Here is a 25,104-nt window from a genome sequence, read left to right as displayed (position 1 = left end):
AAGCCAATCCAACTAGAGTCACTCCTGGGACTCTTCCTGGAGCTACTGGGAAAATGGTGCTCCTTTTGTTTAGAAATCATTCGCTGAAAGGAAAATGTATGCCTAAGGATACCGGCATACACCTTTGCCACCACGCTGAAAAAGAACAAATACAGAGGAATGCAGAGTCAAGATGTACAGAAATAGAGACAATCTAATGGCATTACTTCAGTTGTAGATTCAGCCATGACTGAATACAGAATTATATCTTTAATCCCCCACTCATGTTAGTCAATGAATCTTTTTTTTTTTTTTTACTTTAAACTACTCTGAGATGGGCCTCTTGTAATTTAAAACCAAAAGATTTCTGACTAATGCACATAAATACTTGCATCTACTTTTGGTTTGCAAAGCCTGCTATCTAATGAAAAACATTAACCTGCCTAATACCTATAGCTCTGTTAGTAATGGAATTTATTATTTTCCAAGTTAAAATAACTTCCTAAAAATGTCTCATTCACCCAAAAAGGTTTCCCTCTTTTTGAGAATTTGATCAGGAATGATCTTTCTGTGCTTGACTGCACTTTGATATGGAAATTTCTTTGAGATGGAAATCTCAGGAAAGTAGGAGAAAAACACAGGGCAGAGGGTTTCACGTGCTTTTTTACTTCATATTAACCATAGGGTCTAGTAATCCTTTGGTATCACCTTCCTAGCATTCAGCACACTGCCTTGTGGTAGAAAATGTCAATTACTCAGGCCATCTTGAACCCTAAGTTGGATCTCTCCTTCATGTTGGGGATAAATAACTTTAAGTGGGAAGGGTGAAGCCTACAGTCAAACCTGTAAGCAAATTTCTGAGTCATTTCTACAGCACAGTAGAAAAGGTGCTCTGTCCTTTTATTACATTCCCTGAGATTGAAAGCAGGGGATAAATTCTACCCACAAACTATCTTACATTTAATCCCATTGAAACCTTGTTTGGTTGAAATTCTCATCAGGGAAATCCAATGGGATCTTACACAAAGAGACTCACTTCTCCTAAATATAGCAGATTCCTGAATAACATCATTTTATTCAACATCATTTTGTTATAACGTTGATGAGGAAAACAAATATTTATTCCCAGCAAAGGCCACCTTCTCTGTGGAATTTGCACATTGCCCCATATCTGTTACCTCTGGCCTGGAATTCAGCTTTTCATCTCTAGTTTCCCAGAGCCTAGTTTAGTGTCTGGAACAAAGCAAGTGCTCACTTCTTGTGGTAGACAGAAAAAATGGCCTCCAAAAGATGTCCATGTCCTAATCCCTATACCCTGTGACTATGTGACCTTACCTGGCAAAAGGGATTTTGCAGATATGATTAAATTACGGATCTTGAAGTGGGGAGATTATCCTGGATTTGCCAGTGATCCAGTGTAATTAGAAGGATCCTTAAAAAAGGGAGGCAAGATATTGAGAAAAAGGGAGATATGATCATAAAACCAGATATTGGAGTGATGTATTTTGAAAATGAAGGAAGGTGCCACAAGCCAAGAAATGCACTTGGCCTCTAGAATCTAGAAAAAGTAAAGAAATGTATTTTTCCCAAAAGCCCCCAGAAGGAAGATAGTTCTGCCAACACCTTGATCTGAGACTTCTGACCACCAGAAATCTAAGAGAAAAAGTTTGTGCTGTTTTAAAGCCATTAAATTTGTGTTCATTTGTTACAGCAGCAGTGGAAAACTAATATACTTACTATTCACCGATTGGTTGGTTGAAAAGTTAAACAAATGGATGCATATGCAATGCTTTCTGTAGAACATTTTCCTGCTTTTATCCCCGAGATAAACTGAGCTACCTGAAGTTTAGACAGTGATCAGACCTACTAGTTTCCTGCAAAGAGACAATGGACTTCCCTGTGGAGTAGGAAGGTGGGCCACCCGACCACCCTCACTGTGGAAAGGGCTCCTCAGCTGCATACACACCAACATCAGATTGCCTTTGCCAGGCTGGCAACGAAATATTTTCTGTTAATAAAATTTTCTGTAATAATTCTGTTAGGCCACAGGATAAACTTATGTCAAACTGATTTCTGAGAGGTGAGATTTTAGGTAGTTTTTGCTTTCATGTTTAGCTTCTCTGTGGCTTTTCTGTTTTGCACTAAACATATGGTTTTATAATGAGAAAATAATAAAATAACTTTCATTCTGAAAAACAACACTGAGGCTTTCAAGATGTATTTCTACATCCATGACTGTTTTGTTTCTGGAAAACAAATCAACAATTTATAAGAACCATCTTCTTTTCAAAGGAAACGCATATTAGGATAAAAACGGAGTGCTATATGGAATTAGGCAGAATATTTTTCCCCTGACTGTCTCCTCTGATTGCAATCAGCATCTGTAGTCAAATGAAGTCTCTGCCTATTCTGAACAGAGGAGCACACAAACCCTGTTGTAGGACTCTGGCCTTAGCAAGGACACTTGGGGCATTATTTGCTTATTAGGTTACATCAGAGATCAACAGACTTTTTCTGCAAAGAGCAGATAGTAAATATTTTAGACTTTGCAGGCTATATGATCTGTATCACAACTACTCAACTCTGTCACTGTGGTGTGAAGGCAGCCATCAATATTGTGTGAATAAGTATGACTATGTTCCAATAAAACTTTATTTATAGATGCCTCAATTTGCATTGCATATAATTTCATGTGTCACAAAATATCATTCATCTTTTTTTTCAACCATTTAAAAATATAAGAAGGTTTCTTAGCTCACAGGCCCCAAATGGATTTGGCCCATGCTTGGATTTGACAACCACTGGTTTATACCATTATTTATGCAGAGGGTTCAAAGAGTCCATTTTCACTCCAATTATGTAATTAGGACTTTTCCTTAAAATGTCTAGTTCTGTTATTTTCACAAGCACATGCCAAAGCCATTGCTTTAATTTGTTATTGTACATATACTATGATTATAACTAAATACTTGGAATCTTTACATGATTAAAAAACATTTACTTGATTTTTAAAATATTATATTTTACCTAACAAGATGCTGGATAGAGATATAAAATATCTGTTAGAAATAAAATATTCTATTCATGATATGGTATAGCAAGAGTGAACCCAAGTGTTTATGAGTTACCACCTAGATATGCAACTACTGTGCAAGTACCAGTGGACATGAAATGGTAAAACAAGAATGCCCCCAAGTGGCAGCAGCCATAGGAGATGGAATCTCAACCAAGAATCTCTTCTCATTAAAGTAGGCAGACCTGAATCTCTGCATTGCTATTGCAAAGACAGAATGCTTATCACCCAATACAGAAGACGGAGTGCTCAAATTAGAGAAGGACAGGAAGCAACATGACCTGGCAAATGGGGAGTTGGGTCATTCCTAGGGCAATTCAATATTTTATTTTGCAAAGTATATTGAAGGTAACCATATGCCTTAGAAGTACAATTGATAAATACTGGACTCTAAGTGAACTTTGAGCTGCTTCATAAGTAGATTAAGAATGGATGCTCTCATAAGAGGAAGGAAAAACCCAGGAAAATAATACCCATAGCTAACATGGTCTGAAAGGTAGTGCAGTGTGGTATTAAAGTTCATGGCCCTTGAAGCCAGACTGCCTGGGATTGAACTCCAGCTCTACCACCTGCTACCTGTGTAACTTAACCATCCATGCCATCTCCACGCCATTAGGAAGTAATAGTATCAGCCTCCTAGGGTTTTTTGAGTGATAAATCAGTTAATATATTACAAACTTTCTAGAATAGTGTTGGGCATAAAATGAAGGCTATATTAGTGTTAGCTACTGCTATTACAACTTTTTCAAAATTTTTTGAATAATATTTCATTCCATGCTCAATACCAAGATCATGAAAGGGATGAACTCATTTCATTCACACAACAATCCTGAGTCGCACAATTATTTCCTATTTTACAGATGACAAAATTGAGGCAGGGAGAGGTTCAATAATTGCCCAACAGCATAAAGCTTTTAAAGCCACACTTGAGCCTGGGGAATCAAACTGTAGAACCAATGCTCTTCACTGCTTCTTGGTGGAAAATGATGGCTCAAGATAAGCATGACCTGAAAAGGAAAAATCCATGCCAAATATTCTATCTTAACTCCAATTCACCCCCCTCAACATATCTACTTGGATGTATGTTAGGCCTTGCAAGCAACAGTTTCAAAACAAACTCCTAGTTTCCCCAAAACCTGCTCCTTCCACCTCTTAGTTAACGGAGACGCCATCCTTCCAGTCACTTAGCCTAAAAACGTTGAAGTTATCCCTGAATTCTCTTTCTCTCACACCATACATTCAATCTAACAGCAGAGACCAGTTGGCTCTGCCTTCTAAATATGTCCCAAATTGGCCATGTCCCACCACCTCCACTGCTACCACCCTGCTCTCAGTCACTCTCACTGTCTCTTGCCTCAGTCGCTGCAATGACCTCTAACTTGTCCCTTTTCTAGCCACACTCACACTCTCTCTAAGGCCCCACAACAATCTGTTCTCAACATGGTGGCCGAAATGCGCTCTCTCCTTCACTTATTCTCCTTTAGTAGCATCACTTTCCATCTATACATTTTACTTATTAATTTTGTTTATCACCTGCATCCTCTATTAGAATATAAATTTCACAAGGGCAGAAATTGTGTCTTTTCTGTGCACTGTTAAAATATAGGGCATATCATATCACTCCTGTGCTTAAAATCTTCCAGAGGCTTCTCTTGCTTTCGAAGTGTCAAAATCCTATTCAGCCACACTGGCCATCTCCACCTCTGGCCTGTACACATCCTGTTCATTCTACCAGGACCCGTCCCCTAGGTAGCTCGGATCTTGCCTCTTCTCTTCCTTCAGTCCTTTCCCATTTCTATAATGCCTTTACTGATCACCCAATCCAAAATATGACCCCATCCCAGTTACAACACTTCCTAACCTTATTCTCCGCTTTACTTTTCCTCAGCAGCATATATCACATTTTATGTTTCTGATACTTTTATATTTTATTTATTTCTATCATTTATGGTCTGACTTCCCTACTAAAATGTAAGTCTCATTGGGGTAGATATTTTAGTCTGTTTTGTACACTGTTGTAGCTGCAGGGCCTAAGAGAGTCCCTGGTACACAGTAGGCACTCAACAAATATTGAGCAGTAAATCTCCAAAATTAATGTATGAATGAGTGAGTGGGTGAATAAATTAATAACTCATTATTCAATGGCTAAAGAAATGGACCTGGATATCAGAATCTCATGTTATAGCTACCATCATTATAGATTAACATTAGAGTTAAGTCATAATGTCAATTAGCTTTTTTTCAAAGATTGGAGAAAGTGGTTTAGACCAGAGGCCAGCATGGAGCTTCCTCCTGAATCGGAGGTAAAGGATTGACCTTAGTTGTCCAAGTGTGATAAAGAAGCCAAAACTCAGAGAACGGGAACTCAGCTGACCTTCCTGAGCCAGGTCTCTGTGTCCTATCCACATGCTGACTCCTCATCAGCAAGAAGCCCAAAAAAAGAAGAGAGAAAAGCCCACTCTTTATTGTCGTTATCCTGCCCCTACTAGAGTTATGACTGCTGCTACGTTCTTGTAAGTTACATCTGTCAAATAATTCGTTCCTCCTACTGTGGGAAGGAGCAAGTAAGAAGGAGAAGAGAGAGAAAGGTCCAGGCTCTGTCTCCGGCCCTCCCTGAGAAGATACACAGGTAACACACAGACAATAACAAAATTAAAGTTAATAATAAATAATAAAAATGGTTATCCTGAAGTTACTCATATAATTAAACACACTGTGGTTTCCCATTCCATAATGTGGACTCAGATATTCTCAGTTTAGCCTTTTTTTATTATTGTATAATGTCGAGCTAAAGAATATTCCCAGACATTATTATAAATAGATTTCTGGACTGGCTGGACCCAAATAACAATTGCAGTTAAGATGCTGATGCTTAAAATGAATAAGAATAAAAAGATGTATGTAACATTAATTTAGTATTTGCTATATGCCAGGCATCATTTTAAGATCTTCATAAATATAATCATTTAAACCTTACTTGGACTTAGAGAGGTTAAGAAACTTATTTAAAGATGCACATGAACTCAAGCCAATTCTGTCTGATGGCCGAAGTCTATATTTTTAATCACTAACTCCTTCAAACTGCCTCTTAACCTCAAAACAAGGTGAGCTACTGATGGCAGCTACTGCTCCAGGTGGCTTGCCGCTGCCATCATACCAGCTGCAGCAGGGAGACACAGCTGGGACTGCAGATTTCATGGAGCAGGTGGGAGCCCCACCCTTTCTGAGTGGGGGCGGGAGCTCCGCAGGTGCCCAAACCGCGGCTGCAGACCCAGACCTCCTGCTCCATGGAGCCGGCAGGAGCCCCGCCTTCCTAGGCGGGGCTGCAGCTGCCCAAATTGCGACTGTGGATCCGAGCCTCCCGTGTTCTTGGAGGGTTGGGAGCAGGCAGGATCCCTGCCCTCCTGGGCAAAGCCGCAGCCACCCAAACTGCTGCTACTGATGCAGGCCACTGAGTGGGCAGGAGCCCCACCTCCCTCCCAGCTGCCACCACCCAAATCTGGCTACAGACTCAGGCATCCCTGTACTCTTGGGACCCCATCCCCTGACAGGCTCAGAAGTGCTTGCCCCCAGTGCCTGGCATCTCCAGCTGTCAGTGCCCCCTCTGATCTGGGAGCAAAGTGGGGCAGAGTCCTGGGGGCATGAATGCCAGTGAGAGGCAGACAGATTCCTGGGTGGAAGGGGCAGTTTCTGGTAAAGCCCTAGAGGGTCAGGGAGGGCCAGGGAGGGCCTGAAGGCTGAGGGACAGACTGCCAGTCCTGCAGACCAGAGTAGGGACTTGTGGTGCTTCTTCCGGCCTGCCCATGGCCACCCATGGACCAATCAGCATGCACTTCCTCCCCTCTTATGTCCATAAAAGCCCTGGGATCAGCCACAGCAGGGCAGAGGACGGAGGGACACAGACAGACCACGAAGGACCAGCTGCAGAGAGGAGCTACCGCCTCTAGTGATAGCTGGACATAACAGACAGAAAGGAGCTACCCTCTCCAGTGAGAGGTGCAAAGAGGACAAGAGGACCTGTAGGCAGAGAGGAGCCACCCTCTCCAGAACCTCCTCTGTGCTGAGAGCTGAACACTCCACAAGATAACCCACCTACAGAGAGGAGCTACCCACCTGCCTACAAAGAGAAGCTACCACTGTAGGTCTTCTCTGAGCTCAGTAAAGCTCCTCTCCATCTTGTTCACCCTCCACTTGTCTGCATACCTCATTCTTCCAGGATGCAGGACAAGAACTCAGACAAAGGCATCACCAGCCACAGAGGTTTCTAGCTGGAAAACTGGCATCCTAAAGATCCCATAACACTACCTCTTATAGAAGTCCCTCATAACCAGGAATTTTTTCTACCTGAGCAGGCTACATGTTACATTCACACTCCCAACCAAATGTTCGTGACTAAACCATTATCATGCCAGATCCTATTGTTGTAAATGAGGTGATTCTACAAATTAAGAAAGAGTTTGAGAAACTTGACTGTATTCAGAGACGAGAAATACAAGGTGAAGAGATCTTAAAGGCCATGCAGTTAAGAAGAGGTTGAAAGTATCATGGATATCGACTCTCAAGTAAGGGTGACTGTGAGGTGAGGGGGAAAAAATATTGTCTCAACAGTTGACAGGCATTTGTTGAACAAGAACAAATTTACTCAGTGTTGCTTCCAAACAGCAATCCAAGCAACAGTGAATTGAAGTTATAAGGAAGCTAGTTCAGAGAATAATTTTTAACCAGATTGTTCAGAAATGAAGCACCCCACTTCTGGAAAAGTCCATCAGAGACTGAGAGGGATGTTGGAGGAAGAATGATTCTTGCATTAGGTGAGAGATGGGTCTGGGTCAGAGGCTCCCAAACTTACCAGTCCACGTCATGTTCACTGCTCTGTGGTGAATGAGAAAAAGGAGAATAATATAGTAAATTCCCCAAATCATCATATTTATTCACTTTAGAAGGCCGTCTTTTATTTTGAGATTGCACTCTTCCTCATTTTAAGGCAGTAAATGAACTTTTTTTCTCGTTTAACATTGTTATAGTTGTATATTTTGTTTCTTTTATTAGTAACCTTATATGATAAATAAAAAGCTGATAACAATATCTTCACCACAGATTTTAAAATAATTTGTGTTACAATGTATATAATCTAAAAGTCTGAGAACTAGCTGGCCTAGATGAAAACTAAGATCACATGATTCTATGCAGCTCTTTGACATGGATACCAATATAAGAATCAAGGCTGACTAGTAGTCAGGTTACACATACTGGGCACTTCTGTGCCATAAGCTTCATATCTATCATCTCATTTAATTCTCACAACTTTGTTAGTTAGGTAATATTTACATTTCCCTGAGTGATAGGGCAGTTAAGTAACTTGTTCAAGGATGCACCACCAGTATACAGTGAAGCAAGGATTGAAATCTAGGCTGTTGGTCTCCAGAACCAGGCCCCTTAGTTATTGTGCTAAACTTCCCATATTTAAAAAATCAACACTTCTCCCTCAAATCAAGCAAGCAAGCAAATGAAAGAAAGAAAAGAAAAAAGAAAAATGCTTAGCAAGTAAATAATAAAAGAAAACTTCTGTGACTTGATAAAGGATTCCTACCTATAAAAAATGTTATTCCCAATGATAGAATATTAGAAACCTTCCCACTAATATCAGGAACAAAACAAGAAAAACTTGCATAATTGCAACTATTCCATATCATAAATAATATATTAAGGCAAGAAAATCAAAAGGGATAAATATTAGATAGCAGGATATAAATCATTTGTGATATGCTTATCTGCCCAGAAGAGAATGAAAAAAATTAATAGTTTTCTTATTTACCAACAATAAACAATCCAAAATGTAACCCCATCCCAATAGAAGTTCCCAATAGAAGTCCTAGATCTAACTCTACCACTAACTCACTATTTCTCTTCCTTTTTCTGAGACTCAGTTTCTTCATCTTTATGAAGGTTTGCGTTGATTCACACTCCAGCTATAATGCTATTTCTCTTCTGCATGCTCGCATTAGCCAAATACCAGATCCCTTTATGATTTAAGGAATACTTTATAAGAATGGAAAGCCAGAATTGGCATTGAGATATTTTTCTTTGCTCATGGTCACTAGGGCACAGGTGTGTTATCTTTATAAAAAGCTTTTGGACTCTCCCATGTGCCATGTTTTTCTCAGAGTAATCATTGGTGTCATTGTTGGTTACACTATAAAACTCTCAATGGAGTGGAGTGCATCATAATGCTAAGAGTTTCAGACAGATGGAACAGTGTGGAAAATGAGCAGAAGCTGGAGGAATATTCTTTCTTTCGTAATGGCGCATAATTGTTCCACTTTTTGAAGGGTTCCACTCTTGCATAGAACAGACATCAATGGTGACTCTTTCTTTGGTGCTCCAGAATAGCAGCAAAACCAGAACTTGAATCATGAAGCAGCACACATCTTCTAGTTTCATTTGTAAAACAAAACAATAGATTTGGTCTTTCTCTTAGTCTATTTATGCTGCTATAACAAAATACCACAGACTGGGTAATTTATAAAAAACAGAAATTTATTTTTTCACAGTTATGGAGGCTGGGAAGTCCAAGAACAAAGGACCAAAAGATTCAGTATCTGTTGAGGGCTGCTCTCTGTCTCCAAGATGGCGCCCAGCTGCTGCATCCTACTGAGGGGAGGAATGCAGTGTCCTCACATGGCCCAAGGCTGAAGGGCAAGCTAGACGAACACTGCATGAAACCTCTTTTTCTAAACATTACATGTATTATATACTGAATTCTTACGATAAAGTAAGTTAGAAAAAATAAAATGCTATTAAGAAAATCATAAGACAGAGAAAATACATGTACTATTCATTAAGTGGAAGTGGGTTATCATGAAGGTCTTCGTTCCCATTGTCTTTACCTAGAGTAGGCTGAGGAGGAGGAGGAAGGGGAAGAGTTTGTCTTTACTGTCTCAGAGATGGCAGAGGTGGAAGAGGTGGAGTAGGTGGAAGGGGAAACAGGATATGTAGGCACACGTGGTGTAATATTTATTGAAAAAAATCCACAAGTCGACCCTAGCAGTTCAAACTCAAGTGGACCCGTATTAGTTCAAACTAATATTCAGTTGCTCAAGGATCAACTGTATATTAGTCTGCTAGGACTGACATAATCGAATACACAGACTGGGTGGCTTAAACAACAGAAATTTATTTTCTCACAGTTCTGGAGTCTGGGAGTTCAAAATCAGAGTGTCAGCAGGTTTGGCTTCTCCTGAGACCTCTCTCTTTGACTTGAAGACAACCACTTCTTTGTTATGTTGAAGCCTCTTTTATATAGACCCAATCCCACTTACAGAGAAGGAGCCTAATGGCCTGATCACCTCTTAAAGACTCCACCTCTTAATACTATCACATTCGTAATAGCTGAATTTTGGAGGGGACACATTCAAATTATAGCTATAGTCTTAGTTAACTGGGAATTCTCAGTGTCTAGACACAATCTAAATATTTAATGCTGGGTATATGTGTGTGTTGCATAAGCGTTTCGGTCCAAAAATGCAGACAGTTAGAAATATGCATGTCTTAAAAACTACAAATCATCTTACTAATGATTCAAATTGCCATCATGTCAAACTGGTGAAATTCTACCTTAATCATTTACACTCCCTAAACCCCAACCATATTATCAGTTTCTGAAATCAGATTCCCCAGAATCAGAACCTGTGAATGAGATTTATTAAGAAATATTACTGGGCCAGGCATGGTGGCTCATGCCTATAATCCCAGCCTTGGGAGGCTAAGGCAGGAGGATTGCCTGAGCCCAGGAGTTTGAGACCAGCCTGGACAACAAAATGAGACCTCATCTCTACAGAAAAAAGAAATCACCAAGAAAAACTGGTAATAAAGGAAAAATGAGATGGAAAACACTCCAGCAAGAGTGCAATATCAAGAAAAGTCCCCAGTAGGGTAATTTTGACTCGGTCCCACAGGGGAGCTTTGGATATAGTGTAGATTATAATATTAGTCCTGCTCAGGAGCTGAGGAGCTAGAATATTTATATTCTGCACACTCATCAGTCATTGGTTAACAGCTAACCTTCAGGTTTGTGAATTCCCAAGAACAAGTGGCTCTCTACGTGAAGAGATAAAGGGTCTCCAGGGACCCCTGACAAAAAGATGCAGAAGCTGATAAGCATGACAGTTGTAAAAGGGATCCAAGGAGATGTAGGCAGAGCACTAACAATATCTGCTACAGCTCAGGTCTTGTGCTGTTCAGATCCACTATTCCTCACACTAAGTTTACTCCACTAATTCTTCAGAATAGTGGCTGGTCACAATTCTAGGGAAAAATGAGACTTTTTGTGAGAAGTGTTAATGGAATAAGTTGTCTTAGTCCGTTTGTGTTGCTATAAAATACCTGAGATTGGGTAATGTATAGAAACAGAAATTTATTTTTTTCACAGTTCTAGAGGCAGGGAGTCCAAGTTCAAGGTGCCAACAGATTCAGTGTCTGGTCAGAGCTGCTTTCTGCTTCCAAGATGGCACCTTCTCATTGCATCCTCACGTGGTAGAAGGGCAAAAAGGAACTAACACTGTGTCCTCATGTACAGAAGAGATGGAAGGGCCAGACAGCTCTCTGAAACCTTTTTCATAATAAACGTCATCATTCCCATTCGTGAAGGTAGAGCCCTCATGACTTAATCACTTCCCAAAACACCTCACCTTTTAATACCTTACCTTAGGATTTAAGTTACAAGATCAGAATTTTGAGGGGACACATAGATTCATACCACAGAATCCCTGCTGCAGTTGTTGATCTCAAGATCATCACTGATATTTATTATGTTCCCCCTTTACTATCCACTTCAGATGTCTTTCCACCATTGTCTAGTACTTCTGCTGGTCTGAATTGCTTTCCTGGTGTTGTGACCCTCATTTTCATCCCTAAGAAGCCAAAGCCTCTAGTTATCATGTCTTTGTTGGGTCATCTTTGTTGTAATTGCCTACTCACAGTTAAAACTGGGTTGGAAACACAAAGCAATACCCCATCAGGTCCCCTGGGTTCCAGATATACTTCTCCCTGCTTCCATTATTTAGCATCAACCATACCTCCTTACAGTGATCAGGGTTAACTACCCCATTGTATAGTAAGTTTTTTCTTTCCCTATTGTTTTACTACCAGGGAGAGACAAAAATTACCAGGCAGCAGCCATAACTTGAGGCTTGATAGAATCCTGACTGTGCCCAGGTAGAATAATACCCATCCCCCAACCCCAGGAATCAGGACTTACAGACATGATGAGCCTCAAATGTTTGAGACAAGAAGCTCAAATTCTCCAAGTGAGTCACTAGGTGTGATCATGAGAGGCATATGTTGAAGTCTCTCACTATTGTTCTGTTCTTATCAATTTCTATTATATCCTCAGCGATTCTAATTAAACAGATATGGGATGAAACCCAGATTTCTGTATTTTTAAACAACTCCCTGAATAATTCTGATGATTACTCTTTACCACTATGGCACACCTATGAGTGAAATTGATTCATTAATTCAAAAAATATTTATTGAGTACCTACTATATCCCAGTGCTCTAGATGCTGGGATATAGATCTCATTGTTCAACAGTGCAACAGTGAGATCTGTATAGATATAACTGGATATATATATATATGTACATATGTGCGTGTGTATATATATATATATAACTGGATATATATATACACACACATATGTACATATACACATGTATACATATATATAAACAACTTACATAAATATAGTATAATTATTAAAACAGGAAACTAACATTAGTATAACGTTATTTATGTCTGGAAAGTGATCCTTTCCTTCCTTTTCTTTTTACCTTAGTTTTTCCAGTAGCTTTCTATCTCACCCTATCATAAAATGTCCTGCTTGAATCCTTGTTTTCTTTAATTTCCTTGAAAGCACAATGTGGTTATAGTTAAAATGTTCGTTTCCTAGAGTAAATGTTCCAAAATGTTACTTTCATCCGTCTTTTGCATAAAACGTTCTTTTAATCCTTTTCACTATAAAATGTTTACTTGGTTTGCATGCTGAATATTTTCCTGCATATGTATCTCTTAATGTAAGTCTAAAATTTGTCCCTGATTAGTATTGGTAGAAACTCCTTGAGTCTCCTTCCTGTTTACTCAAGCATTATTTTGATCTTGCCATTAGCATTAATGCTAAAGGGAGGGATTTTTACAGGAAATATTCTCTCTTCTCTGGTATAAGCTGTCTATCATGGGCGGGTGGATCAGTGGGTACGGAGCTGTGTCTATCTGCAACTGCAGTTTGGGAAATTTGACTGCGGAAATTTGACTGCATTTTCTTACTGTATTTTTTTTAAAACATTTATTATTAATCCTGCGCTATCCCGTATTCCATGGGAGGCATACCTTAAATTTGGATTTATTTTACTACTTCTGATATACAATCTATTTTCAATATTGAGAGGTCTTAAAAGCTTAGTGCACATTTAATTTTGCAAATCAATACTATTATTCCTGGTTTGCAGCTGCAGTAAAGGTTCACCTGTAGATCTCTACCGCTTGGGAAGTCATAGAAACATAACGGCATTATTTAGTCATACAATTTCTCTTCTAGACCCCATTTCATTCCAAGTAAGATGTTTTCCATTCTTCCTCCAGCCCAATCATGTCAACAGTATCTGCTCCTCTGATTGAGACGTGCCACTGAGGTTCCTGTGACCCAGCTCCACCCACTTCCCACAGCCCAGCCCACTGTGCACATGAACAGGAAGATCATGAACCTGCTCTTGGCATCCTTAATCCCAAGATTGTTTTATAAAGATGAAACCTGCTCTAGTTCCAGCATTAATGAAGTTTACTTTCTCTTAGTTCATTGTTTTCCTTCATTTCAGTAAATATAAGGCATAGATAAATGTGCACTTATACCATTATCTTTCCCATTAATCCCATTACTTTTATAATCAGAAACAAACAAAAAGCCTTTTTCATTTTGAAAATAAAATCCATTTAAAAATGATATTTGATAGTGATTTCAATTCCAGGAAATGAATTTTTCTACTGAACAATCTGGTTTTCTTCTGAATATGCAATCAATTTATTATTTTTCTCCCATCTAGATAAAAAGGGGTGCCTAAATCTTCTTACTGATAGCAATTTTTTCTGCCTTTAAACATCCCTCACAGCTCACACCAAGCATTCAATACAAAGAATATCCTTAAGCTTCCTGGTCCGTGCATTTTACTCTGTACTGGACTCCTGAAACCACCTGTGCAAATATCATAACTGAGAAAATTATTACAGTGAAAGAGATCTGACCTAACCGACTCCATCTTGCTTCTAACCCCCAGGCTGTCCTTGTACATTCCTAAGAATATGCCAAACTAACTTTGGGAGAAACTTAGGTTATAAGTTAGCTTTGAAACAAAGATGATAATAGCCCTTTCCCAAAATAAACCCCTTCCTGCCTGGGAACTAGACCACCTTTGCAGGACTAACAAATTAGTCACAAGATTAGAAATTATAGTTTAGTAGTCATGCAACTGGAGGCTGCAATATTCTAAGCCTCCCAAATTGCTCCTGGCAATGACATCACTATTATAAAACCTCAGACCAGTGCTTGTGATATTTTGCAAACCCTACATTATGATGCACCAGCTGACACCACCCAGACCTGTAATCTGGCGCAACCAGTTCTGCAATCCCATCCAGGAGCAGAAGACAGCAAGAAAAACTCATTCTGACCCCCTATGATTTCATCTCCAACCTGACCAATTAGCACTCCTCACTTCATGAGCCCCTATCCACCAAATTATCCTTAGAAACTTCAGTCCCCGAGTTTTCCAGGAGACTGATTTGAATAATAATAAAACTTCAGTCTCCCACACAGCACACTCTGTGTGGATAAGTCTTTCTTTATTGCAATTCCCCTGTCTTGATAAATCAGCTGTATCTAGGCAGTGGGCAAGGTGAACCCATTGGGCAGTTACATATTTGGGGGCTCATCTGGGATTGCCCTTGTGGCTACCTGTTCATGGTTCAATAGCCCCCTCTGGCAACCAACCCAGAGGCTAGCCAAGTGATCACCTAGTTCTCCTGGACTAGGGGTTGACTCCGGTACCATCTCTACCGGTAGGGCACTGCTGATCTAATGTGCATGGATTTAATTGCAATAGAGAAATAGTCCTGGGGACATGTCCCATCCCATAACTGTAGCCGCATAGTGGGGTGTCTGTAGCCACATGGTGGTGGGTCTGTCTGTATCCCCACTGCAGAGCATTTGTCTGTAGTTCCACCAAAGGGTGTCTGTAATTGTAGTCCTATCACAGGGTGTCTGTCTATAGCCCCATCATGGAGTATCTGCAACTGTAGCCGATTTGGTGAGTATTCTAGGATCTGCCAACACCTCTTTTCTTATCCAAATTTTTTGAGCTCCTTCAGGGATCTCTGTTGGCTCTTTCTAATTAGTAGGAAGAGTCATGATTCAGGAGATTTCTCCTCAGTCAGAAAGATTTAGGGTAGATTTCCCAGTTGGAGAAGAGGCAGGCGGCTAGTTTGGAAGGAATACTCTTGGAATTCTCGGTTAGGGATCTTGGTTTGGAAGACCTTTTGTCTGTCCTGTATTTTGTGTGTGTGTTTGTATATGTGGAGGGGATCTCTGAAGGAATTGCTGACAGAAGTCCAGCAGGCCTAACTTGGAGAACCCAAGTTCTGGTCACATTTGGTGAGTCCTGAAGAAAGCTCAACAGGCCTGACTTGGGGTGAATGTCTGCTCTTCATCTTGCCCAGAGAACACCTCTAAAATTCCCAGTCAGAGGCCATCCCTCCCCACCTTGAGTGGATCAAAGGTGATAAGGACCAAGGGGAGAAAGTTTGAGTCTTGCCAGATTGATATTGGGTGCGGACCAAGGTAAATAGTGTCCATTTGTTGTGTATATTTTCCTCAGCTGGGAAGGAAAATGTTAATTTGGTAACTCATGCAACCTATTGGGCAGTATCTTGCAAAATTGAAAAGTTTTGTCTATGATTCCATAAAACATAATGGATAATTTTCTTTTTTGACATGGCCTGCCCCCCACAGCTGTGGCAGAGGGAGCAGGGTCATCAAAAGCCACCCCATTCTTCTGGAAGCTGCAGAGAAAGGGAACCCAGAAACATGGTGTGCCAGCAAAAAGGGTAAGAATTTCTTACCAGCCAGGCTTCTGGCCTGTGTGTGTGTGTATACAGTAAATGTCATCACTATTTGTCTCCTCTGCAGGGTTTGATTAATAGAAAAAAGAATTTGTGAGACTACTCTTAGGCTGTAGTGAGTCTGGTGTACTTTGTGCTAGGCATTTGTCTTTCTATGTCATTCTGTCATTGAGAGATGAGTATCACAGGATAGAATGTGGGCTTAGGAACCCTATATACCTGCTTTTCAAACCAGCCTAGCAAGCTCATTGGTTACAAACTTTGTTGCAGGTCCCTGAAACCAGTAATGGATGAAGTTTCTCTCTCTTGTTTCATGTCCTTGAGAGCTTAACCTTGTGACCACGTGGGGATACTTTCTCTTGGTCTCTGCCATCTAGAGGAGAGGAATTTTGGGGTTCATATCATAGTTGGCCCTAAAAGCAGCAGTTAAAAGCCTTTGCAAGCTCGAAATTGGCTGCTGTAGCCTCCTTCTGGAAAAAGCCATGGAAACTGCTCAGTGCTGCAGCTCAGTGGCTAAGGCTTTGTCTTTTGACAATGGTAGCCCAAGTTCAATTCTTGGCTTAAGGAATGAGTCCATTCTGGTTTGTTATTTGTGTTCTTTTTTTGTCATGTATTGATTCATTTCCCTCCCAATGGACTGCTTCTGATTTTCTGTCTTGATTTTTCCTTTCTCTGAACTACCTTTAGGGAGATTCTAAATCTTGGAAAAAAGAACAAAAAGACGGGAGGAAGGAAGGAAGGAAGGAAGGAAGGAAGGAAGGAAGGAAGGAAGGAAGGAAGGAAGGGAAGGAAAGAAAGAAGAAACTGCTTATCGTCTCTGAGATAGCTTATGCATCCATGGTTAAGTCATAACCTTAGTTAAGATTCGCTAATTTTGCATGGGAGGTTACCTGTGGTAGAATTCAAAAGCCAGAAATATTGGCCGTCTGTCCTGGCTAGAGTCACATGATAAGAGATAAAAAAATAAATTATTTAAAGAGCTCTATGGTTAAAACCAGTTTAATTAAAAATGAATATTCAAGATATATATTTATATATGTATATATACATATACATATATATTTAAAAGGCTTTTATGACTTTTCTCTTCTTGGATCTTTTTTTTTCCCCTTTTTTGAGAAAAAGTTCTTGTTTGTTTTTCTTCTCAGTCTACTGAATTATTTCCCCAGTATGTCTTCTTGCCACCCTTGATGCCCACATGAGAGGACCTAAGGTAATTTCCGAGAGCCTGGGACTCCTTGGGAAAAGCAGAGAAGGTGCCACAGGGCATATTTTGGGAGAAATCTCTGTTTTCCTCATGGAACCCCAAGAAGTGTAAGCAGACAGGTTCCTCTCAAATTCTAAGGCTCTGCTCTATTTTGCATCATATTACCTGACATTTTTGACTTTAGGAGACATCAGAAATTACTTTAGTAGAGGAGAGATATGTAAAGAAATTTATGGATCTGAAGATGTATTTATGGTAAGGAAGGTTATAAAGAAAAGAAATTTAACATGAGACAGGATCTTGTACAGTAAATTCCGTTCCTAAAGTAGAATGACGAATTATTGAAGAAAGAGGAAAATATAGGACAAGTCAGAAAGTCCACCTGTGTCATAGATGGCCTGTATGAGTTATGATAAGGTTCATAAAATGAAAACAAAAAACTCACAACTGCTACATCTTCTTCTGTCTGTATATTTATGTGTTGTGTGTTTGATCTTTATATAAAGGAGCTCTAATTAATTGGCTTAAAGAAAATGAAAGTACTTAAATCAAATATTTTGTCAGAAAAATAGAAACTCTAATGCCTTCTAGTTCATGTGACTTTATAGTAATCTTTGGGAAATAAAAACAGCTTTAAAGATTATTGGTAAAATAAAAATGTCTTCAAAATTTAGACATTTGGTCTAAATTAAGTCAGAGATTAGATTTGCTAAATACTTTAATGTCATAAACTGCTTCTTTGACTTTTGAAAACTGTGTAATTTACATGCTTTAGAATCAATAGATTCTAATTAAGGCCTGGGGACATGTGGAGCTAGCCATGTCTCCTAGCTGTGCTGGAAACAGTCAGAGTTTATCTGCATTTCTGTTGTGTATCCTAGACTCTGCACCTATCTAATTAAAATTGCTTACACTAAAAAGAAAAATTATGTGTTTTTGATACAAAGTCATAGGAATATCTTTTTTTCAAAAAACTAATTTTGTCTAATTTAGAAAATTTAAGAATTATATTTTCTTGTAAGAAAGAAAATAAAATTGAAACCTTAAGCAAGTCATAGAAGGTTTATGAAAAATTAACTTTAAAAAGAATTCTGTCAGTGAGCAAGTTGACTAAAATTAAAAGGGTATTTATTATTTCGTTCTTCCATAAATCAAATATTAAAACAAATGCACACTGACATAGGGCCAGAATCTTGGCCCATATGTCAAAGTAACAGGATTTTTTTGAACATCGATTTGTTCTTTAACAAAAATATTATAAAGTTGTAAAAAGTTTATGATCTTACTTTATAATCAAACTAGTTAAAACTGAATAGATTTATAAAATTTAATTAAAAACCAGCTTTAGCATTAAAGATGCACTAATACAAAAATAAAATTTGGTTTTCTCTTTTGAAAAAAAATTTTATAGGATATTGAGAGACGATAAAAGATTTTTGTTTGCCTTTTGAGTAAACTACAAAAGCCGGAGTGGGGAGGGAGAACAGATAGATTTCACTGGGTTCATGCTGTCTTTATTGGGTCTTGTTTAGAAAGCTGATTCTCTCCTCTATCAGTGAGTATGGATTTTTCCTTTTAAAATTTTTTTGAGTTACCATTTCAGCTAAATGAATAACCTGTGATCATATTTTGTGATATCCAGTGTTTTAAACCTTTAATATTTGGCAAGCCTTCCAAGATCATATTCTAAATTTCAAAAAAGGTCCCCAAAAGTCCAAAAGAGACATATTCAGCTTACTTGATGTATTAAAATCATACAGGAAACATTGTCAAATTTAAAATGGTGTTTAACTTTCTTCGAGTTATATTCATATAAATATGTTAATATGTGTTACAAAATTAATAATAAGATTCCTAAAATGCTGACATGTCTCAGTAAATGTTATTAGTCATAATTATAATTTTTTTAAAGTTCTGGGGTACATGTACAGGGTGTGCAGGTTTGTTACATAGGCAAACGTGTCACCATGGTTTGCTGCACCTGTCAACCCATCATCTCGCTATTAAGCCCAGTATGCATTAGCTATTTTTCCTAATACTATCCCTCCCTTCACCTCCCCCTAACAGGCCCCAGAGTGTGTTGTTCTCCTCCCTGCAGCCATGTGCTCTCACTGTTCAGCTCCCACTTGCAAGGGAGAACATGTGGTGTTTGGTTTTCTGTTCCTGTGTTAGTTTGCTGAGAATAATGGCTTCCAGCTACATCCATGTCCCTGCAAAGGACGTGATCTCACTTCTTTGTACAGCTGCATAGTATTCCATGGCATATATGTACCTCATTTTCTTTATCCAGTCTATCACTGATGGGCATTTGGGTTGATTCTATGTCTTTGCTATTATGAATAGTGCTGCAATGAACAAACGCATGTTATCTTTATAATAGAATGATGTATATTCCTTTGGATATATGCTCAGTAATGGGATTGCTGGGCCAAATGATATTTCTGGTTCTAGATCTTTGAGGAATTGCCACTCTGTCTTCCTTAATGGTTGAATTAATTTACATTCCCACCAACAGTGTAAAAGTGTTTCTATTTCTCTGCAACCTTTACAGCATCTGTTGTTATTTGACTTTTCAATAATTGCCATTCTGACTGGTATGAGATGGTATCTCATTGTGGTTGCAATTTGCATTTCTCTAATGATCACTGATGTTGCCCTCCTTGTCATATGTCATATGTTTGTTGTCTTCTTAAGAAGACATTCTTTTGAGAAGTGTCTGTTCATGTCATTTGCCCACTTTTTAATGGGATTGCTTTTTTTCTTGTAAATTTAGGTTTCTTATAGATTGTGTATATTAGACCTTCATCAGATGGTTAGATTGCAAAAATTTCTCCCTCTCTGTAGGTTGTATGTTCACTCAGATAATAGTTTCTATTGCTGTGAAGAAGCTCTTTAGTTTAATTAGATCCCATTCATCAATTTTTGCTTTTGTTGCAATTGTTTTCATCAATTGCATGAAACTTTTGTCTGTGCCTATGTCCCAAATGACATTAACCTAGGTTTTCTTCTGGAGTTTTTAATAGCTTTGAGTTTTACATCCAATCCATCTTGAGCTAATTTTTGTTTAAGGAGTAAGGAAGGTGTCTAGTTTCAATTTCAATTTTCTGCATATGGCTAACCAGTTTTCCCAGCACCATTTATTAAATTGGGAATACTTTCCCCATTGCTTGTTTTTGTCAGGTTTGTTGAAGAACGGATGGTTATAGATGTGTGGTCTTATTTCTGAGTTCTCTATTTTGTTACATTGGTCTATGTCTCTGTTTTTATATCAGTACTAGGCTATTTTGGTTACTGTAGCCTTGTAGCATAGCTTGAAGTCAGGTGGCATGATACCTCCAGCTTTGTTCTTTTTGCTTAGAATTGTCTTGGCTATATGAGTTCTTTTTTGGTTTCATATGAATTTTAAAATTGTTTTTTCTAATTCTGTGAAGAATGTCAATGGTAGCTTGATGGGAATAGCATTGAATCTGTAAATTACTTTGGGCAGTATGGCCATTTTCACGATATTGATTCTTCCTACCCAGAGCATCTGTTTGTGTCCTTCTGATTTCCTTGGGGAGTGGTTGTACTTCTCCTTGAAGAGGTCCTTCACTTCCTTTGTTACCTGTATTTCTTGGTATTTGTTTTATTCTCTTTGTAACAATTGCAAATGGGAGTTCATTCATGATTTGGCTCTCTGCTTGTCTGTTGTTGGTGTATACGGATGCTTGTGATATTTGCACATTGATTTTGTATCCTGAGACTTTGCTGAAGTTGCTTATCAGTTTAAGAAGATTTTGGGCTGAGAATACGGGGTTTTCTAGATATAGAATTATGTCATCTGCAAACAAAGACAATTTTACTTTGTCTTTTCCTATTTGGATGTGCTTTGTTTCTTTCTCTTGCCTGATTATCCAGGCCAGAACTTCCAATACTACGTTGAATAGGAGTGATGAGAGAAGATATACTTGTCTGGGACAAGTTTTCAAGGAGAATGCTTCCAACTTTTGCCCATTTAGTGTGATACCGGCTGTGGGTTTGTTCATAAATGGTTCTAATCATTTTGAGGTACATTCCTTCAGTACCTTGTTTATTGAGAGTTTTTAACATGAAAGAATATTGATTTTTTTTGAAGGCCTTTTCTACATCTATTGAAATAACCATGTGGCTTTTGTCTTTAATTATAATTATGTGATGAATTACATTTATTAATTTACATATGTTGAACCAGCCTTGCATCCCAGTGATGAAGCCAACTTGATTGTGGTGGATAAACTTTTTGATGTGCTGCTGGATTCAGTTTGCAAGTATTTTATTGAGGATTTTTGTATTGATGTTCATCAGAGATATTGGCCTGAAGTGCTCCTTTTTGTTGTATCTCTGCCAGGTTTTGGTATTAGGATGATGCTGGACTCATAAAATGACTTAGGGAGTTCTTCCTTTTCAATTGTTTGGAATAGTTTCAGAAGAAATGATACCAGCTCCTCTTTTAACCTCTGGTAGAATTCTAAGTCTGATAGAATTCAGCTGTAAATCCATCTGGTCCTGGGCTTTTTTTGGTTGGTAGGCTATTTATTACTGCCTCAATTTCACAACTTATTATTGGTCTATTCAGGGATTCAACTTCTTCCTGGTTCAGTCTTGGGAGGGTGTATGTGTTTAGGAATTTATCCATTTCTTCTAAATTTTCTAGTTTATTTGCATAGAGGTGTTTATAACATTCTTTGTTGGTTGTTTGTATTTCTGTGGGATCAGTGGTGATATCCCCTTTATCATTTTTTATCACATCTATTTGATTCTTCTCTCTTTTCTTATTTATTAGTCTGGATAGTGGTCTATTTATTTTATCTTTTTATAGCTCTTGGATTCATTGATTTTTTTAAGCGTTTTTTTGTATCTCTATCTCCTATAGTTCTGCTCTGAGCTTGGTTATTTCTTGTCTTCTGCTAGCTCTGGGGTTTGTTTGCTCTTGGTTTTCTAGTTCATTTCGGTGCAATGTTAGAATGTCGATTTGAGATCTTTCTAGCTTTTTGATGTGGGCATTTTAGTGCTATAAATTTCCCTCTTAACACTGCTTTAGCTGCATTCCAGAGATTCTGGTATGTTGTCTCTTTGTTCTCATTAGTTTCAAAGAACTTCTTGATTTCTATATTAATTTCATTGTTTACCCAAGAGTCATTCAGGAGCAAGTTGTTCAATTTTCTTGTACTTGTGTGATTTTCAGTGAGTTTCTTAATCTTGAATTCTAATTTGATTGCACTGTGGTCTGACAGACTGTTTGTTGTGATTTCAGTTCTTTTGTATTTGCTGAGAAGGGTTTTATTTCCAATTATGTGATCAATTTTAGAGTAAGTTCCATGCCATATGGCATGGACAAGAATGATATTCTGTTGTTTTTGGGTGGAGAGCTCTGTAGATATCTATCAGGTCCATTTGATCTACAGCTGAGTTCAAGTTCTGAATATCTTTGTTAATTTTCTGTTTTAACTTTCTAACATTGACAGTGGGGTGTTAAAATCTCCCACTATTATTGTGCAGGAGTCTAAATCTTTTTGTAGGTCTCTAAGAACGTGTTTTATGAATCTGAGTACTCCTGTATTGAGTGCATATATATTTAGGAGAATTAGCTCTTCTTGTTGAATTGAACCCTTTACCATTATATAATGCCTTTCTTTGTCTTTTTTTGTATTTGTTGCTGTAAAGTTTGTTTTGTCAGAAACTAGTTGTATTAGTCCACTCTCACACTGCTAATAAAGACATATACCCCAAACTGAGTAATTTATAAAGGAAAGAGGTTTAATTCACTCACAACCCAGCATGGCTGGAGAGGCCTGAGGAAATTTACAATTATGGAAGAAGGCACCTCTTCACAAGGCAGCAGGAGACAGAATAAGCACCAAGTGAACAGAGAAGCCCCTTATAAAACCATCAGATCTCATGAAAACTCCCTCACTATTATGAGAACAGTAATGCAGAAACAGCCCTCATGTTTCAATTATCTCCACCTGATCATGCCCTTGACATATGGGGATTATTACAATTCAAGGTGAGATTTGGGGGGACACAGAGAAGCAAACCATATCATTCTTCCCCTCAGCCCTCCCAAATCTCATGTTCTCACATTTCAAAACACAATCATGCCCTTCCAACAGTCCCCCAAAGTCTTAACTCATCCCAGTATTCACCCAAAAGTCCAAGTCCAAAGTCTCATCTGAGACAAGGCACATCCCTTCTGCCTATGAGCCTGTAAAATCAAAAGCAAATTAGTTACTTCCTAGATACAATGGGGGTACAGGCATTGGGTAAATCCACCCATTCCAAATGGAAGGAGTTGGCCACAACAAAGGGGCTACAGGCCCCATGCAAGTCTGAAATCCAGTGGGGCAATCATTAAACCTTAAAGTTTCAAAATGATCTCATTTGACTCCATGTCTCACATCCAGGTCACACTGATGCAAGAGGTGGGCTCCCACAGCCTTCGGCAGCTCTGCCTCTGTGGTTTTGCAGAGTATAGCCCACCTCCTTGCTGCTTTCATGGGCTGGCATTGAGGGTGGCTTTTCCAGGCCTAGACATCCATGCATTTCCATATATCCTCTGAAATCTAGGTGGAGGTTTTCAAACTTCAATTCTTGCTTTATGTGTCCCCACAGGACCAACACCACATGAAATTTGCCAAGGCTTGGGACCTGCACCCTCTGAAGCAATGCCCTGAGCTATATACTTTAGCCAATTTTGGCTATGGCTGGAGCAGCTGGAAAACAGAACATCAAGTACTGAGGTTTCACACAGCAGGAGGCCCTTGACCCAGCCCAGAGAACCATGTTTCTCTCCTAGGCCTCTGGGCCTGTGATGGGAGGGGCTGCCATAAAGGTGTCTGACATGTCCTGGAGGCATTTCCTCCATTGTTTTGGCAATTAGCATTTGGCTTCTCAATACTTACACCAATTTCTGCACCCTGCTTGAATTTCTTCTCAGAAAATAGGTTTTTCTTTTCTACTGCATCATCAGGTTGCAAATTTTCCAAACTTTTATGCTCTGTCACCTCATGAAAGCTTTGCTGCATAGACATTTCTTCCACCAGATACCCTAAATTATGTCTCTCAAGTCCAAAGTATCACAGTTCTGTAGGGCAGAGGCAAAAAGTAACCAGTTTCTTTGCTAAAGCATAGGAAGAGTCACCTTTGCTCCAGTTCCCAAGAAGTTCCTAATCTCCATCTGAGACCAGCTCAGGCTGGAATTCATTGTCCATCCATATTACTACCAGCATTTTGGTCAAAACCATTCAACAAGTCTCTAGGAAGTTCCAAACATTCCCACATTTTCCTGTCTTCTTCTGAGCCCTCTAAACTGTTACAACCTCTGCCTGTTACCCATTTCCAAAGTCACTTTCACATTTTTGCATATCTTTACAGCAGTGCCCCACTTCTGGTAGCAATTTGCTGTATCAGACCACTCTCACACCACTAATAAAGATATACCCAAGACTGGGTAACTTATAAAGGAAAGAGGTTTAATTGACTCACAGTTCAGCACAGCTGGGGAGGTGTCAGGAAATTTACAATCATGATGGAAGGCACCTCTTCACAGGGAAGCAGGAGAGAGTATGAGCACCAAGCAAAGGGGGAAACCCCTTACAAAACCATCAGATCTTGTGAGAATTCCCTCACTATCATGAGAACAGCATGGCAGCAACTGCCCC

General features: G+C 39.0%; 1 pseudogene; it reads left to right on the top strand.

Moving 5' to 3' along the window:
* The first annotated feature begins 5,331 nt into the window (after positions 1-5,331).
* The window catches only part of LOC100602284, a 61,330-nt pseudogene continuing 41,557 nt past the window's right edge, over positions 5,332-25,104 (top strand).

The sequence above is a fragment of the Nomascus leucogenys genome, chromosome 15 (assembly GCF_006542625.1).
Source record: "Nomascus leucogenys isolate Asia chromosome 15, Asia_NLE_v1, whole genome shotgun sequence".
In the NCBI taxonomy this organism is placed as follows: Eukaryota; Metazoa; Chordata; class Mammalia; order Primates; family Hylobatidae; genus Nomascus; species Nomascus leucogenys.
Note: the sequence above shows the minus strand (reverse complement) of the source record. Positions and strands in the feature narration are given on the sequence as shown.